This window comes from Tursiops truncatus, chromosome 1 (assembly GCF_011762595.2).
Source record: "Tursiops truncatus isolate mTurTru1 chromosome 1, mTurTru1.mat.Y, whole genome shotgun sequence".
Taxonomy (NCBI): domain Eukaryota; kingdom Metazoa; phylum Chordata; class Mammalia; order Artiodactyla; family Delphinidae; genus Tursiops; species Tursiops truncatus.
In genome coordinates, this window is record NC_047034.1 from 31746741 (window position 1) to 31764148 (window position 17408).

The 17408-nt window shown below is 39.3% G+C and overlaps 1 protein-coding gene across 10 annotated transcripts in view; it reads left to right on the top strand.

Moving 5' to 3' along the window:
* LOC109551192 (uncharacterized) overlaps positions 1-17408 on the top strand; it is a 99995-nt gene that overhangs the window by 8389 nt on the left and 74198 nt on the right. For 6 of the 10 annotated variants that reach the window (XR_012330497.1, XR_012330503.1, XR_012330494.1 and 3 more), the window contains one exon: positions 5508-5675. The exons of the other annotated variants lie outside the window; for them this stretch is intronic. The gene's annotated coding sequence lies outside the window, so the exon portion shown is untranslated. The remainder of the gene's footprint in view (positions 1-5507; positions 5676-17408) is intronic. 10 annotated transcript variants of the gene reach the window in all.

Here is a 17408-nt window from a genome sequence, read left to right on the forward strand (position 1 = left end):
GGGGAAAAGTTTTTAATTGGAAAATGATTGATTAAAAACAAGTCTGTGCGGTATTTCTTGATACTGCCTTTCCCAGTTTTGACAGTAAATGGTCAAGTACACAGTAAATGGTCAAGTACAACAGCCATGGTTTGAGAAAGAAATGATGACCAGGGCTCAGAACACTCATTCGGGGACGAGCGTGAGGGTCACCCCACGAAGTAAGCCATCCATTTTCGCAGAGATATTATCCAAGGATGAGGGAATTGAGAATGGATAGCACAGGAGGGAGACAATGACTATCAGTTGTGGCCTTGAGGCCACCTACAGTAACACAGGCTATAGTTCGACCCATTGACCCTCCTTTCACTAGTAGTTCATCTCAATTCACCCTCTCCCCTAAAAACGATCCATGGAAACTGTGAAAGAGTTGTTTCCAGAACTTATGCAAAGACGTTGATCCAAGTAAAGGCAACAAAAGCAAAAATAAACAAGGAGGCTACATCCAACTAAAAAGCACAACAAAGGAAACCAACAACAAAATGAAAAGGCAGCCTACCAAATGGGAGAAAATTTTTATAAATCATATATCCTATAAGGGGTTAGTATTCAAATTATATGAAGAACTCATAGAAAAAATATCCAACTAAGAAATGGACAGAGGTTCTGAATGGACATTTTTACCGAGAAGATACAGAGATGGCCAGCAGATAGTTAAAAAGGCACCCAAAATCACTAATCAGCAGAGAAATCAAACCACAAAGAGATGTCACCTCATACCTGTTAGACTGGCTAATATCAAAAAGACATGAACTAACAAGTGTTGGCAAGGGTTTGGAGAAAAGGGAAGCCTTGTGCACTGTTGGTAGGAATGTGAATTGTTGCAGCCACTATGGAAAACAGTATGGAGGTCCTCAAAAAATTAAAAATAGAACTGTCATATGATCCAGCAATTCCACTACTTGGTATTTGTATGAAGGAAAGAGAAACTCTTAATTCAAAATGAAATCTGTACTCCCATATTCACTGCAGAATTATTTACAGTAGCCAAGACTTGGAAACCCCTGTGTTCATCAATGTATAAATGGATAAAGGACATTAGGCATAATATGCCAAATTATTTATATATATATATAATTCAGCCATGAGAAAGAAGCAAATCATGCCATTTGTGGCAACATGAATGGACCATGAGGGCGTTATGCTAGGTAAAATATGTCAGACAGAGAAAGAAAAAACCTGTAAGATCTCACTTTATATGGAATTTTAAAAAAAGCTCATAGATACATAGACTGGTGTTTACCATAGGCAGGGGGTGGAGGGTGGGTGAAATGGGTAAAGGTGGTCAATATGTACAAACTGCCAGTGATAAAATAAATAAGTCCTGGGTATGTGACTATAGTTAATAAGACCGTATTGCATATTTAAAAGTTATTATAAAACACTGGCTATCCTTATAGCTTATTTATTTTATTCATAGTAGTTTGTGCCTCTTAATTCCCTCCCCTACCCCTATCTTGCCCCTCCCCCCTTTCCTCTACCCACTGGTAACCACTGCTTTGATGTCTATATCTGTGAGTTCATTTCCTTTCTGTTACATTTATTTATTTTTTAGATTCCACATATGAATGATAACATACTGTATTTGTCTTTCTCTGTTTGACTTATTTCACTAAGCATAATAGTGTTGCAGCAAAAATAGAAATGAAGTTTTTCCTCTCCTGAAAATAAGGAAAGTAAAGGGGACAGTGAACAGGCTAGAGAAGACACATAAACTGGCCTGAAAGGGTTAATCGATCCTAGTTTTATTTAAACTGTTACTAATCTGTAGTGTCTGTAACTAGATTTATCTTTCATAAAGCTAAATTACATTCTGTTCCTATCACTCCCTAGCTGTCTATGTAAATTACATCCTGAATCTGGTGCTTAAGCTCCCTGCACTCTCTTGTAGCAAATCACCCTGTGTAGCTGTTTGCATTTCAGGAAGCAGATGGCAGGCAGGTAACACAGAGGCAAATGAGCCCAATTACTGTTCCCCCGGACCCAATTACCGGACTGCCTGACGCCAGCGATGCCGGTTTTGATATAATTCAAGAAGAAGAAGAATGCAGGACCTTTACCACTTTGATCCTTATTACCACTCCCTGGACTGCGGTGGCCGCCCGAGGGGCCCGGAGGCCAGCGGGGGCCTCCAGGCGTGTGTGGGCATCTTGTCTACAGCCAGCGTCCCCAAGGCCTCGCTCGGCCCATAATCACTCAGTGAAGCTGCGCCGCGACAGCGTGGCCGACTTCTTCTGGCACTGTGAGGACCTCTGTGCGCTGCAGGACTCGGTGCCTCTGCCCGCCCGTTCGCGCCTCCCTGTGGGAGGGCCTGCTGGACTTCAATGCTGACCGCCTCCGCGGGGTGGACTGGGTGCCGCCCCTGAGCACCCTCTGTCCCCGATCTGTATCTGGAGCTTCTTCCAGCCATGGCTTGGCAAGATGGGTTTGTACTTCCGGCTTCCAGAGGCCCTCATGTCGGCGCTGTGAATCAGGGTTTTAGATGGTGCAAGGTGGAGGGTGGGCCACTAGAACTGGTGCCCAGTGCCCGGGTGTGCGTGTGCTAGACGGGCATGTTCTAGGTCTCAGTGTTTTCATCTGTAGAATGGGCTGAACAGGACTCACTCTCTGTGGCCGTTACAGGATTGCACCGTGTTAATGCTTGTAGACTCTACAATGTAGAACACTTAGCACTGTTTGGAGCATCGTTAATTGTTGCACAGATGTTACATGGTCTGTTGAACGACTTTGCCTGATACACGCCAAAGCGATTAGGAAACTGGTGTATCCCAGCTTCATTTCCTTTCCATTAAAACAGGGCTCAGCGAAAAAAAATCTTTTTTTCAATAGTCGTATCATATAGCAAAAAGAGCACCGGTGTGAAGGCAGCTTAGGGTTTGAATTCCAGGGCTTATGCTCTCTGTGGCCTGGGCAGGTTACTTTTGAACTGCAATCCCCACACTTGTAAAATGACTTTAAAAACCACTCTTTCTGTGGGTTCTTAGAATTAATTAAGCAGGTTATGTGTGTAAAGTATCCTGGCACTTGAATGAGTTGTCAGAACGAAGGGCTGCTGGAGACGATGCTTCTGCCCTAGGTAAGCTCCCCTTCTACTGGGCGACAGGTAAACACAAGCACAGTAGTCAGTGCTCTAGAAGAAGTGAGTTCTGGTGCTACAGAGCACAGAATCTTTTTTTTTAATTTAATTATTATTTTATATTGGAGGATAGTTGATTTACAATATTGTGTTAGTTTCAGGTGTACAACAAAGTGATTCAGTTTTACATATACCCATTCTTTTTCAGATTCTTTTCCCATACAGGTTGTTATAGGATATGGAGTAGAGTTCCCTGTGCTATGCAGTAGGTCCTTGTTGATTGATTACCTTTTTTATATATAGTCGTGTGTATATGTTAATGCCAAACTCCTAATGTATCCCTCCCCGCCATCTTTCCCCTTTGCAGAGCACAGAAACTTGGAAGGGAAAGTTCAGGGTAGGATTCTAGGCGAAGTGCCGTCCTTTCTAAGGATATGTAGAAGCTCCTGGGGTGGCAGGAGAAAGCAGTGTGTGTTGAAGTTTGAGAAATGTAAGAAAATATGGCAAAACTAATGTGCAGGACTGGAACTCAGGGTTTGGGAAAGAAATGAGAGTTGATACTGAAAACCTAGTGGGGCCCAACAGAAAGGCGCCTTGTTTGTCCTGTCAGAAGTTTGGATGTTTATCCTGAAGGCTGCGGGAAACACCAAAGAACAGTGAAATGGAATTCTGGTTTAGAGGCTCACTTGGACCTCCATGTGGAAGGCAGTTGATTGGGTGCAGGGTGAATTGGAATCTAAGGGTCCCCCTTAAGTTATAAAAGGTGGGACCGGGTTTTGCAGATCTGAGAATGGGTGGGGCCTGGTGACCAGTTAGAAAAGGCAGGGCAGCAAGCGTGGGTGACAGTTTACAGCTGCATCTTTTTGTGAGATACAGAGCACAGTAGAAAGGGATTTGGGGTGGCGAGAGGATCTTACTTTATCTTCAGTGCTTTAGAGGGGCCTGGTAGACAGGTCTGGGCCCAAGGTTCAGATCTGTGCTCTTTGGGAGGACAGGTGTTTGAAGGCATGGTAGAGACTTAGGTTATCCACAAGAATATCCAAAGAATCATAGGTCTGAGGGTTTTTTAAGTGGGTATATTGAGGATGTTTATAAGCTGAAAGAAAGTAGCTAGCAGAGGAAGGGTGTGAAGATCTAGGAGAGGAAATGATTGTTCATTTGCTTTCAAAAAGCTGAATACTTATCGTGTGCCTGGCCGTTTTCTAGCGTCTGTGGTTCTCACCATGTGTTACCTCTCCTGCAAGGACAGTTCAACTCATCCTCTGGTGAAGAGAAGTCAGATTATTCTTTGCATCCCATTCAGGTGTAGGAACTCTTCTGTACCTCTGAATGGACTTTACTTAACCAGTGTAATAAGTTAGAAATCAAAAGGGGACCTTAAAGGCCACAGTACTTAATTTTGCCTAATATTTTACATTGATTGTAAGAAAAATTTATTGTAGAGCCCATTCTCTTCAGAGTTCCTTCACTGAACTTTCTTTATGTCTTGCATCCAGTGGGTCTAGCTTGTAGATTTTGGCCTCCTCCTAAATTTGCTTCTTCATCCATATTACATTTTGCCCGGACTATGGCAGAAGCTCCTGGGTGGTTTCGCGGCCTCTGGACTCAGTTCCTCTAAGGTCATCTGCCTACTCGGGTTGAGTGATCTTCTAATATGAAAAGCTATGCGTAAAATAATGCTGCTAATGGCTTGCCCACACAGAGTTAGTGCATACTAGCCGCCCAGCGTGTGCTCTGCACAGAGGCGTGTAGTCTGAACTGTGCTTTGCCAAGCCTCCTGGGGCTCTTTGGCCCTGAGGAAGGGGAGCTTTTTGGGGTCACTCCCTTTACCTAATCGGTCCTTCAGCCTCGGGGCACCTTTTTCTAGTCAGCGGAGGCACCGTTACTCAGCCAGTGGTAGTCCCAGGCCTCATCACCTGTGGGATACAAGCCTTGCTCTCTCCCAGGCTTGATTCGACCAACATCTCTATTTTCTCTCCCTTCTCACACTTGGACCCCTGGCGTTTAGTTATCCCCACCTGCAGTATTTACAGTGCCCAGCAGGTGTCAGGCTTGAGTGTCTTTGCACAGGTGCTCCCCGTGCAGTTAATGCACCTCCTACTCCAACTCTGCATAGCCTCATTTTTCTTGATTTTACTTCAGGGTTATCATGAAGCCCTCACTTAGATATAAGTTTTGGCCTCCATAGGAAACTCTGTGCATAAAGGTTATGGTTCTTTATCTCATGTGATTGAAATTTTGAGTTTATATATCTTCCTCCTTAATGAGGCTTTAAGGGCAGGAGTCATTTCTAATCAGCACAGAATAGATGCTTTTTTTTTCTTTTTAGATGCTTTTTACGGTGATAAAATGTATGGTTTAAATGACTCATTTTACAATAATTTTGCTTTAGGTTCTGATAGAAATAAAGTTTCCAGAAGTTGTGTTCCTGCAATAAGAAATAAAGATGTGACCTTCCAGTTGTGTAAAGCTCTTAAATGCTGTGTAAGTGCATCGGGTGCCTACGGAACCTGGAGCTAAATGGGCTAGTTCTGAGAGAGACTTAACTACGTTAACAAAGGTAAGCCTTCATTGTGTCCTGCCAACATTTGATAGCTGCTTTTGGGCAAACTAAACGGGTAAAATTTTAAACTGTTCCTCCCCATTAAAGGGATTGAATAAATCGGCCACTTTGGGGCACCTGTGTCTTGCAAATTGTCCAATTGGAGATGGAGGTTTAGAAAGTGAGTTTCAGTCTTGTTTAAGTCTCTTCCCCTCAGACTGGTCTCGTGATTTCCTACACACCATGTCTGTCTGCATTTTCCTGTCTGCCTTTTCTTGGTGTTGTTCATGCCTGGATTGTCTCTTGTACCTGCTCAAACCTTGGTCCATTCTCATTTGTACCATGGAATTTTGTCATGCCGGATACTGTCAGAACTAATTTTACTTAAGTTTGTGTTAAGGTGCAAAGCACACATTTTATATATTTTCTGTTTTTTGTGTTTGTTTATATTTTTATGGTTTCTCTTCAAAAATATTATGAGAAGGGAAATAACAAGATGTAAAGAGCAAAAAAGTCATCATTCTCTTTAAGTTGTTAGAACATCTATCTGCAATCATAATGCACTGTGGTATGTGTTAAAATAGGAAATATATGTCATGTCCCGTAGGAGCAGCAAATTCAGTGGTATTAGTGGGGGTGTGTCATGGAAGTAATCACAAAGCAGGTGACTGTTGGTTGGGGTCCTGAAACATTAGTGTGTGTTCCCTGTGTCCAGTAGTGGTCTGGAGGGGTCAGGAAGCCTGCCTTTCAATTTGAGGGAACAGAGGGTTTGAGGTCCTCTCTGTTCTGTTGCTCTAGTATACTGCATAGCAGCTAATAAAATACTGGATTTATAGTTGACATTTACATCGCTGATTTATCATCAAGATTGGTATGTATCATTGGAAATGAAAATAGGAAGAGTCTTATGCTTTTTAGGTTTTTCCTTTTTTTCCTATGTCTCAGAATGCTCTTTGACGGGGAACTTTTTATTCTCCCATACAATTCTATAAATACTTATACCCTGGCACTTATTTTAATGGCATTTTCAATTTATAAATGTCTTTGAAACACATACTGTAAACTATTTGAGGGTAATGACCATGGCCATTGATGGCACACCTTAAATGTGCATCGTGTTAATTTTTGAGTGTCATCTGGTCTACCATCAGTGCTTCCCTCTTTCACCCAGTTTTATTCCTCATTTCCTTCTCCAAATTTGTCTCATTTTTCTACTTTCCCTTTTGCTTCTCTATTCTTGCTTTCTCTTTCCCATTGCATGTGTCATTCTTCTTTTTCTCCTTCTGACTTCATTATTATGGACAACCAAAACCTTTCCTAGGATTGTCTCTATCTTCCTTTCCTCTTCATTGCCATCCACAAACTCTTACAGAATATTCTTGGTTGACTCCCTTACTTCCTAGCATACCCATGTACTTCATGATCACTTTAGAACATTGAAAAGGGTTGGAATTTTTAAAAATAGGTGATTATAATCAGTCTTCTTTCACCTCTGGCATAAGACTCTTCTTCCTCAATCTGACCATTCTTAAATCTAGAAGTACTCCAGCTCATTGGTCTCCCTTACCCCCATGTTTAGGCCAAAGAACTTGTGAAACCTTAGCCCTGTTTAATACTTGAATTTCTCAAAACATAAGACAGCTAATTCTGCCTGAGGGCACCAAAGAAGAATAAAGATGCCACAAATAAACGTTTAGTCCAGATTTATAATGGTCTCTTAGGTGCCTAGTTGAGTGCTAACCATTAACTCACTTGAACAACAGGGAGCTCATGACACAAACTAACATGTTAATTGTATAGACACTTCACTTCACCATTCCTCAATGTAGCTGGTAAACTGCATCCAGTTAGCTTAAATAACATGAATGATGAATTTCCCTGTGTATATAAATTGGGAGTTTCTAAAGTTTTCTTTTTCCCTTTGTACAACTAGTGACTGCCACCTTGCTTGGTCACTGCAATAGAAAATGATGACGAAGAAACACATTGTCTCAATATCAGTGGACATAATGTCCTAGTATTCTATAAAAATCTCAAAATTCTTAATCTAAAAGGTAGATCTGCCAATATCTTATATCCTTTACCTTTTTTAACATAAATATCCAATCTATGAAGGTCTCAGTTTCCTTACTTAGAATATGAGGTGGATAGATTTGCTAATATCTAGGGACCTTTCCAATTTTAATATTCCCTAGTTATAAGGAAAATAACTAGGGAATTTAGTAAATTGGTAATTTAGCCAAATACAATGGCTCCCTTAATCATTAACCTCGCTCATGATGAAAGTTATCTGCAAGTTCTACTTGTAAGAGATCAAACATTCGTATCCATATATATTGTAGCACATTGACTTTTACAGAACTCAAAGTAACACAACATAGTTACATTCATAGACTTAAGGTCACTGTGGTATACTTTACAAATTTTCTTTTCCCTAGGAAGGAAATGTAGATCCCTAGGAAGGGATTTCTTTCTCTGCCTTTCAGTAATGTAAGCCTTTTATTATCTCTTGGATCCTAAAAATGCGTAGGGCAGGTGGAACTTAGGACAGACATTCCAGGTGGCAGAGGGACAACGTGAGAAAGGGCAGAAGTAAGAATGGATTTTCAGAAGGACTTGGATATCTTACATGATGAGAGCAGCGTTTCACCATCTCTGTCCTGCAGAACACTGGTTTTAGATGATGTTAATGTAGTTACAAGACAGAAGCATTTTGGAAGAGCCGTACTCTACATACTGACATGAAATTCAAGTTTCACTTTGTTACATTACATACTCTGAAAAGTTTTGGAGGAAGGAATTGATTTATTTTTGTTTAATTCAGTCTTACAGTTACTTGAGAAACCTATATTCAGCTGATGAGACTGTATTTTGTGAAAGGCCAATCGGAGAAATGGTGAGATGGGGCTTAGGATATTTCTCTGTTGGGACAGGCATGTGATTATTTTTCCTATAATTCTTTACTGTTTGTCCTAACAGTTGTTACTTTGCAGGATTGTTTTTTTTTACATCTTTATTGGAGTATAATTGCTTTACAGTGTTGTGTTAGTTTCTGCTGTATAACAAAGTGAATCAGCTATATGTATACATATATCCCCAGGATTCAGTTTTAAGCCTTCTGTTTTTACCTGAGTCATTGGGATGCTTAGAAAGCTCAACAGTTCTGGGGTCTTCATCTCTTAAGTAGTTTCCAGAAGCTCCTGGCACTTACCACTATTTCCTCTTGATTCTTTTCCTCCGACTTCAGACTTCTTATGATTATTAGCTGATTGTTTTCTCAGCCTCTAGTGTCAAAACCAGCTACCTCACTCATCTTCATTGTCTCAGTTACAAGGTGCAATATTTCCCATGTTTATATGTGTCAAAATATAAGTCAGGGGTTGATACATAGCATATGCGTAATAAAAATTGTATTTCCTTGTTTTCTTTGTTCAAAGGTATCCAAACACTGGCCAAGTTCTTAAATTGAAAGTAGAGTGATCTAATTTATTCAGCTCATCCAACCATCAGTATTGAATATTTGTCTTTTTTCTTACACATATTTCTTATATTCCAGTTGTGACATTCTAGAGCACACTGAGCACATTTATAACTTATTACTACATTACTACCTTGGCTGTTCCTTGACCAAAATTTACTTCATACAACTGACAGCCTACTGAACCTACTAGAGTTTTTTTTTAATGTACGCATACAATAAAAAATACTCTAGTAGGTTAACTGCATTGCTAATAACCGAATTTTTACATTTCTATGCACCCATGTATCCAACACCAGATCAAGATATTATAAAATATTTCTAACACCCTACAAGGTTCTCTGTTACTTCTTTCTGTTCCATACTCCCCCAGGGCAACACCTAAGATGACCTCTATCACCATATATGACATACATGGAAACACACAGTGTGTATTCTTTGGTATCTGGCCTCTGGTTACATATCATTATATCAGCAGTTTATTCTTTTATTGTGTTTTCCTGATTTTTTAAACCTAGACATTCATAGAGTGTCAAAGTACCACTGAGTTTTTAATATTATTATGCTGACCTCCATCTTCAGGGGCTTTCTACAGTCGTCCATGTGTCCTTCCACCTACTTTCTCTTCCATCTAATTATGTTTCATTTAACCAACCTCAGTCAGCCTTCCCCCCATATTCCCCAACACGTAACACTCCTGTGTTCAGCCAGTTTTGTTCCCTATTCCATAAGCCCTTTGTGCCATTCCTGACACTGTGCCTGTTCCCTACCCTCTATATACTTGTTCAAGACTCAGTTTAAATGCTACCTGTTCTAAGAAGCCTTCTCAGAAGAAGCCAGTACTTTTTTGAATCCTTCTTTAATGAAATCCCATAACAAGTGTAATCTGTCCTCCCTGATCTGTAATTAATTATCCATTGTTCCTATTATATAGTGTTTGTTTTTCTTATGTGCTGTTATTATTTATTGAAGCAGATTATAGTGACTTGAACCAGGAACTGGGTCATTTTCCTCTCCTTTTTAGTGCCAGTTTCTGTGATATGAAGTTAAACTCTTTTTCCCTCACTTCCCATTCACCCTCAGCAGTTGTTAAACATAAAGTACAAGTGAAACTTATTGGTTAACAGGTTTTTGTGGTCCTTGGTTCTGGTCCCTAGGTCTAAGCTGCACTTCTGTATTGCTAATTTGACTGATTTCTTATTGTCACATAACTCAGGAATTAACTAAATCATTACAAATTTAGATACATATAAGATATTATAAAAAAAAACCCAGTGGATATCAAAAGTTTTGGCCTGGAGGAGAGTGTTGTATGAGTCCTAGTTTGGTGGGGCTCACACTTAATGGTCGAGCCTTCCAATATTCCATTGTAAGTAAGAAAGAGGTATACAAATATATGGTTAATATTTAACAGTGTTGATAAAAAAGAGAAGAGAGAAAGGGACGACAGGTACTTTGAGGGCTTTTGGAATTCATGAACAATTATGATTGGATGGGAAAAAAGAAAAACCGAGGGCTAGCCTCCCACAGTGAGCTCAGGACAGAGAAGGGCTCATCTGGTATGCAGGTAGAGAGGTTTGACCTACAGAATCTTAGAAAACCTCAACAATCTAAGCAGTGTTGGCAAGAGGCAAACTAAAGGGCTAACAGAAGTCTGCAAAAGTCTCACACAAAGAACTTTGGCATGGTGTTCGTCATCTAGCTAATCCTAACATGCAGACATTTATGAGAGTAAAGTCAGGTCTTTGCCAGAGTCAGTTTCCTGTTTGGGCACCTGGGTCAAATGAAGAAAGGCAGATGTAGGCTGCCAGAGTAAATAAGGAGAGGAAAAAAAAAAAATGAGACCTGTCATTCATCAGTGATTTCCCCCCAGTATTCTTAGCTTCCACCTTATCTCCATCTTACTGGTAACACAGGAACTAGACTGAAGAATCAGGTAAAAGGTCTCTACAGAAACTGAGGTAATATAGAAAATAAAATAATAAAACATAAAATTGTAAATTTTCTTCCTAGGGGTAATTGAGATGATAGTTCAATAATAACATAAGATCAGGTGAAGTCTAAAGAAATTTTAGAAAACCTGGATAAAGTAATAAAACATCTGTTTGCTGGCATCTGAATGTTAGAGAGACACTGACACATGTGGGCCAAGTTCTGGAGAGAAGGGAAACACAGAGGCAAGCTTGACATTTGGTGCAGCCTTTCTCCTTGGGGCATTTGCTGATTCAAATCTTACAGCCTAGGAGCTGAAAAGCCAAGGAGTTCAAAAGACTCTAACCACAGAAGCCAAATGGCAAGAGCTCAAGCTAAAGGCAACAACTAATGGAATGACAAGCTAAGTGTATCTTTAGTCTCACAGGGCTGGGGGAACCATTACATTTAAAGCCTAACAAATACAAGGGTAGTTGGGAATAGGGAGAATCCAAACGTTCACATGGTAATCCCAAAGGGCAACACCCGTAGAGGAAGGACAAAACAGAAATAGAGCAACCTTCACACAGACTGAAAAACGGCTTTGAATGAGCTCAAACTGAGAATGGACTAAGGTTACCAGTCCCTATAGTAACTGTCTGCCATGGGCAAAAGTAAATCTTTTTAAGAGAACGATAACAATATCCAGAATGTGGAGGTATCTTTATAGTTTCCTAAAATAAGTTAAGCCCAATTTTAATATAAAAAATAATTGGACATACCAGGAAAAAGACTACATGATCAAAAGCTAAAAAAAAAAAGGAAGAAAGAAAGAAAAAGACAATATAAATAGACACAGGAGGACAAGAGTTAGCAGGCCTTGGTTAAAAAAAAACAACAAAACTACTATGATTAAACAAAGAAAATATACACATGGCAAATAAGTGTATGAAAAGATGCTACACATTCCATGTCATCAGTGAATTTTAAATTAGAACAATAATGAGATACAACTACACACCTGTTCAAATGGCTAAAATCCCAAAACTGAAATACCGAAGTTGGTGATGATGCAGAGCAATTGGAGTTCTCTTTTGTGGCTAGCGGGATACTTAGCAGTTTCTTACAAAATAAACGTACTTTTACCATACAGTGATCTAGTAATCATGCTCTTTCATATTTACCCATAGGAACTGAAAAGTTATGTCCACATAAAAACCTGCACATGGATGTTTATAACAGTTTCTTTCATAATTGCCAAAACCTGAAATCAACCAAGATGTTTTTCAATAGGTGAATGCATAAACAAACTATGGTATATCCGTACAAAGGAATAGCATTCAGCAATAAAAAGAAAAGGCTATGAAGCCATGAAAAGACATGGAAGAAGCTTAAATGCATATTGCTAAGTGAAAAAAAGCCAGTCTGCAAAGGCTACATGCATATTATATGATTGCAGCTATATGAAATTTAGGAAAAGGCAAAAGTGTGGAGACAGTCAAAAAATCAGTGGTTGCCAGAGGTTGTGGGGAGGGAGAAAAGGATGGATGAAGCTCGGAATTTTAAAGGCAGAGAAACTCCTGTGTATGGTTCTGTAATGGTGGATACAGGTTATTGCACATTTGTCAAAAATCATATAATGTACAAAACAAAGAGTGAAGTCTCAAGTAAAGCATGGACATTAGTTAGTAATAATGTATCAATATTGGTTCATTAACTATAACAAATGTATTACGCTAATGTAAGATGTTAATAATAAGAGAAACTGGGTTGAGAGGTAAGGAAGTATGAGAACTATGTCCTTTCTGCTTAATTTTTCTGTAAACCAGAAACAGCTCCAAGATAGTCTGTTAATTTAAAAAACAAATCTAGACCTGCATACAAAACTTGCACATAAATCCAACCACAGCAGCATTATTCATAAGAGCCCCAAAGTGGAAATACCCCAAATGGCCATTTACTGTGAATGATCAATGAAACACAGTAATATCCACACCACAGAATATTATTCAGCCATAAAAACAAATCAAATACTGATACATGCTACAACATGGATGAACCTTGAAAACATGCTAAGTAATTGTAGGATTCCATTTGTATGCAATGTCCAGACCTGGCAAATCTGTAGAGACAAAGTATATTAGTGGCTGCCTAGGGTTTGGAGAAGTGGGGGAGTGAGTGACTTATAATAGATTATTTTACTTTGGGGGGTGGATGAAAGTTTTACAACTGATTGTGGTGGTAGATGCGTAACACATTAAATTGTACACTATAAATAATATGGAAAGTAAATTATATCAATGAAAGTATTTAAAATTATGATTAATGTATTAAAAAAGGACAACCTATACAATTTAAGCAAAAATTATCTGTGAAATGCAACCAAAGGAAAACTCTAGAATTAAAAATGCTGAAATTAAGCACTCAGAAGATCAGTTTAAGAGTACCTTAGTCAAACAAAAGAAAGTATTACAAATGTCAATTAAAAAATAACTACACTGAAATTTTGAGGGAAAAGGATGGAAAACAGAGACAAATACATAAAACATATGGAGTATATGTAAAGCACTGTGTCTAGCCAGGCCCAAGTCACACAGCCTAGGGAGCAGGCACACAGCCTACCTGAATCACAAGGACTTCTCCAAAGGAAAAATGAAGTTCTGATGCCAGAAGTGGAAGGAATGAATTATGAAGAAAACGAACAATTGTGCACTATAATCAAGATATACATCCATAAATACATAGGTTCCCTGAGGTTGTGATATGGTACAAACAATAAAAAAAATATGAGACTCATAGTAGAGGCTGCTAGATTCTGCTGAGGAAAATGTCCAGGGAAGGAAGAGTTGATTTATTTAGTTATTTTTTTAGACTCCACATATAAGTGACATCATGCGCTGTTTGTCTTTGTCTTATTTCAGTTATCATAGTGTCCTCCAGTTTTATCCATGTTGACTTAAATGATAGGATTTTCTTCTTTTTTCAGGTTGAATAATATTCCATTGTATATATATACCATATTTCCTTTATCCATTAATCTACTATGGACACTTAGGTTGTTTCCATACCTTGGCTCTTGTGAATAATGCTACAGTGAACATGGGAGTACAGATATCTCTTCAAATAATGATGATGTTTCCTTTGGATATATACTCAGAAGCGGGAGGGAGGAAGAGCTTATGACACAAATTGACCATGTGTAAAAGATGTTGTAGGAATGAAAAACTCTGAACACCTAGGAAGAAAGAGGGACCATGGAGTATTTGGAAAGGTCATTGTTCATGGTCATACATAGTTTAAAATTATGACATTTCAGTGAGACTGTATACATGCAGGCTTGCTTATATTTTGGGATTTGAATACAGTGCAAAGAAGTGTTGCTAAATTTTCGATCAAGATCAAAAAAAGGGTGGAGGGATTCCCTGGTGGTGCAGTGGTTGAGAGTCCGCCTGCCGATGGGTTCGTGCGCCGGTCTGGAGAGATCCCACATGCAGCGGAGCGGCTGGGCCCATGAGCCATGGCCACTGAGCCTGCACGTCCGGAGCCTGGGCTCCGCAACGGGAGAGGCCACAGCAGTGAGAGGCCGCGTACCGAAAAAAAAAAAAAAAGTAAAAAAAAAAAAAAACACTTATGAGACTTCTAGTTTTGAGTCCAGCATGGAAGGAGCTTGGAAGTTGCCACTCTGTCCTAACAGGTAAATATCTGAACACACTGAAAAATCAAAAATTCTTCTTAGATTCATTAGAGAAGTGAGGTCACAGGAAAAATCACCGTGCCCCAAATTGGAGAGGCAAATAGCAGATACAGAGAATAACAGCTTACCGGAACAGAAACGCAAGATCAGAAATCTCTGTGGAAAGCAATAGTGAGGTAGGAAAACCTGAACTGTATTTGACAGATTGCTGGAGGCTTGTATGGAAAAGTCTGTGAGGTAAAAACTCCAGGGAAACCCCCATCCTTTTGTGAGTTTTGTCTCTTGAGCTCTACCAGGTTGTGACCACCAGGTGAAGGTGAAAGGAAAATCCCCTTGGAATTCTGGCAGGGGGAGGGTGAAAGGAGCAATTTTGAAATACACCAGAGCATTCTGCTATGCTTCGTAAGGCCTGCCCTCAGGAGAAACTGTTTTACCAGAGGCCTAACCTATGGGGATTTGTCAGAGGCTAACTGACCTGGGGGAAGGGAAATATCCTACCCTGACCCCTGCCAGCCTTTGTGTTTCACCTAAGGTGAGCGAAAATACTGAGAGGCACTTGTGACATTCACAGCTAAGGAGCACATGCTCATTACAAGATGGAGACCTAATCATAAGACTGTGCAATGCTTCTATAACACCACATCAATAAAGGACAGTGTACTGCAGTGAATTTCACCAGTACATTGTGTCTGGATTTTCAAGGAAGAGAAAAGTGAGTCATATAAAATGCTTGATTAAAACCAGAAATGGCAGAAAAAGAGTGGAATGTAAAAAAGGAACAAAGAACAATGGCAATAAATATGAAAGATACTAAGTCAATGATATCAAGAATCATTTTAAATACCAATGGTGTAAATACACCAATTAAAAGACAGAGATTGTCACAGAGCATTGATAAACAACATCCAAATATAAGAAATCTACTTTAAATATGAAGGAACATATAGCTTAAAAGTAAAGGGTTGGGGAGAGCTGCATCCTGCTAACACTAATTAAAAGAAAGTTTGAGAAGCTGTATCAATTTCAGACAAAGCAGAGTTAAGAGCAAAGGAGATTATCAGGCACAAAGAGGGCATTATCATTCCATAGTGATAAAGGGGTCAATTCTCCAAGAAGACATAAGAGTTCTTCATGTTTATGTGCCTGGCACCGAAGCATCAAAATTCGTGACACAACGGTGAATAGAACCGCAAGGAGAAAGAGATAAATCCACTATCATAGTTAGAGATTTTTATACCCCTCTATCATAAATGGACAAATCTATCAGGCAGAAAATCAGTACAGACAAAGCTGAATTCAACAACACCATCGACCAAATGGATATAATAAACATCTACAGACTACTTCATCCAACAACAGCAGAATACACATTGTCTCAAGCTCACATGAAGTATACACGAAGACAGACCACATTCTCGGCCGTAAAACACACTCTAATAAATTTGAAACATCAGAAATCATATAAAGTCTGTTCACAGACTGCAGTGAGGTCAAACTGGAAATCAATAACAAAAACAAAGCTGGAAAATTCCAAAATACTTGAAGAATAAATGGTTCTATTTGAAGCAGTACATGTATCCTGCTGTCTGTATGAGAACTGAATAACATGCTCAGTGGCCAAGCACCTACAGAGTTTGAAAGAAGGGACCTGATTGTTCATTGATCATGATACACATCTGTTATATCCCAGGTGATTTGTGGAGTTAAGAACTAGCTGTGAAGTTTGTACTTTATGCCCTTCCTCACAGTTAATATGGCAGTAACTGAAATTTGATGGTTTTGTTGGGGTCCTGGGATTATTTAACTAAATCATGGTAACTGAAATTCATGCATGGGCAAACTGTTCAGAGCGAGGACTGTATGTGCTGCATACATTTGGTAATATTCCATTGCAAGAAACAAATAGGATGAGATGTAAAATAGGATGAGAAATCAAATTCTTGTTATGAGAAAGTCTGTCCCTAAGCAGAACATGAAACAGATATCATAAAGTAAAGGCGAGTTGATTTGACTTCATAAAAATTAAAGAATTCTGCACGGCAAAAGGCAACCCAAACATAAAGATAACTGACAAACTGGGAAACATAATATAAATATTTGACCATGGATTTGGCCAACAATTCCTTTTCTTCACAATAGTATGAGGAGGGGAAATCTCAGTGAGCCAAACTTCATGAATCAATAGAGGAGAAGTTAGACTAAAGTTCTCATATGGTGTGGATTTAATTTTATGGAATGCATAGTACCTTCCAACAGAAAATGTGGAGTATTACCAGTCTTATCCAGATCCTTGGCAATGCAAGTAGAGAAACCTTGAGTAACTATATGATAGATGAATCTCTTTTCTGTTCTATAAGAGGAGGAGAACAATGAACAGAATGTCTGTTTCTCCAGGGCAGAAATCCAATATTGTCTCTGTAGCACTGAGCTTTGCAAAACATGGAAATGCACAGTCTTTAACAAATCACTCTTAAACAATCAAGGGGGGAAGAAGTGGAAAGGCTAATGAACGTGCCAATTACCTTTGTAGCCCTGACTGTTGAAAATAGCGGTGATAGGAAATATGTGATGCCACGTGTGTGAAACTTAAAGAGCACAGAGATTCAAATGGAGTAGAGTAGGGAAGAATGCCTCTGATAACCCACCCAAGTTGAATTATTTATAGTCT